Source organism: Equus quagga, chromosome 1 (assembly GCF_021613505.1).
Source record: "Equus quagga isolate Etosha38 chromosome 1, UCLA_HA_Equagga_1.0, whole genome shotgun sequence".
In the NCBI taxonomy this organism is placed as follows: domain Eukaryota; kingdom Metazoa; phylum Chordata; class Mammalia; order Perissodactyla; family Equidae; genus Equus; species Equus quagga.
In genome coordinates this window covers 29,832,992-29,834,956 of record NC_060267.1, presented here as the reverse complement: position 1 = coordinate 29,834,956, position 1,965 = coordinate 29,832,992, and positions in this window count along the sequence as shown.

Below are 1,965 nucleotides of genomic sequence, written 5' to 3'. Positions count from 1 at the left end.
GGGAGGGCGCGCGCTCGCGAGGGGCGGGAGCGCGCGTCCCGGCCGTGCGCGCGCCTAGGGGGCTCTGAAGGAGCGCCCGGCGCGGGCGGGATTCGTGCCCGCCAGTGGGGCTGCGGCGCCGGGGGCGACCCCACGCGCGCCTCCTGGCCTCCGCCAACCGGCGAGAGGGCTGGCAGCCGAGCCGGATTCTGTCTTCTAAAGAGGATGCTACCTATGTTAATTAAAAAAAAAAAATGCATCTTTGGGGAAGGTTAACAGTCGCTCTGAGATCATTTCCCACAAAGGTCTGGAGCATCAACATCTTTTAAACGGTGATGTGGGCAGATACTTGTCTCATTTTAAGATCCTGGTCCTCGAATCCTTGCCCCAGCCCTCTCCCCTATTCACAAGGCATCCTTTCTCAGTGAATTGGTGACAACTCGACGTTGGGGGGAAAAAACAACTCAATAGCCATAAGCGTTGAGACTTCTAAAAGGACTTCAATTGCCAACGCCCCTCCCCCCCCTCCGTAATTTATCCTGACATTTTCCAGGTCAGTGTAAAGTAGCCAAAGCGCTCCAGTTCTCCAGCTCTCTACTCGGTTCATGTTATCAGCTCTCTCTGCACGTACAATCAGAGGCTGATAAGGCAACAGGAATTAGACTCTGAACTCTGCTGCTCACAAGCCACAGCTTTCTCACTCTGCTCTTCCCTCTGATTTTCCATTCTTCCCAGGGAGCTCACCAACCACTTCTCCTTCCTTTGAAAGGTGAAAGAATCGATTCCATCTCCGTGTTGTCATCCCTTCCACATCACTCTCGACTCTCTTCTTTTAGGATTTGGGTGTAAGGGATGCAAGGCGCATCCTGAACACCACTGGTGGATACACAAGGAAAACTTGCAGGGAGGCGGACTGAGAGAATGAACCTCCATTATTTGACTGGATGCTCTTCCTACAAGATATGTATGCGTACATACACCACCGTTTACTGTAGCTTGTATTCTCACTTTCTCTCTCTCTTCAATTTTGCAATATAAGAAAAATTGGGACTGCCCGGTGGCACAGCGGTTAAGTTCGCAAGTTCTGCTTTTCTGCAGCCCGGGGTTCACCAGTTCAGATCTCAGGTGTGGACATGGCACCGCTTGGCAAGCCATGCCGTGGTAGGCGTCCCACATATAACGTCAAGTAACGTCAAGGAAGATGGGCATGGATGTTAGCTCAGGGCCAGTCTTCCTCAGCAAAAAGAGGAGGATTGGCCACAGTTAGCTCAGGGCTAATCTTCCTCAAAAGAAAGAAAGAAAGAAATATAAGAAAAATAAAGAAATCAGGGTGAACCACAGCCTAGGTAATTGACCTTTCACTCCTATTGCACCCTGCACTTCTCCTTCAAAACACTTGTAAGGACTTTTTCTGTGTTTGTCTTCTTACCTGGATTGTAAGCTCCACAGCAGGAAGCATGCTCTCTGGTTCATCATATGTCTGGTATCTAGAAGTCTAGTCCCACCCAGCCCCTCAATTTATGTTTTTGAATGAATGAAAGAAGAGCGGTTATCCAGGTAGTAACAAGTGGTTGATGCTACTAGGAAAATGCACAAACTTTAATATCTGTAACATATTTATGAACGTATGCTAACTTACTGTTATACAATTATTGCTTTTCCTCATATAGAGAGCACTGAAATATGTAAAGCAATTTCACTAATAAGGAGGGCATGTGTCTGTGTTTCTCCTATCTTTGGTAGTAGCTTTTTACAGAATGTTTATTAGATTCTAGACTATTTAAACAAAGCACAATAAAAAACTAATTTGCAGTTTGCACTTGCCAACAGAAGTGTCACTTTTCGTTCATTTGAAAAGTAACTAATTTATGAGCTTCTGAGCCCTGCATTAATGTTTCTAAGGTGAAAAAACAGAAAGAAGCCCAAACAAACAGAATGCATTCAATTATGATATGTAAATCTCATCAAAATAGACAAAATCTCTAA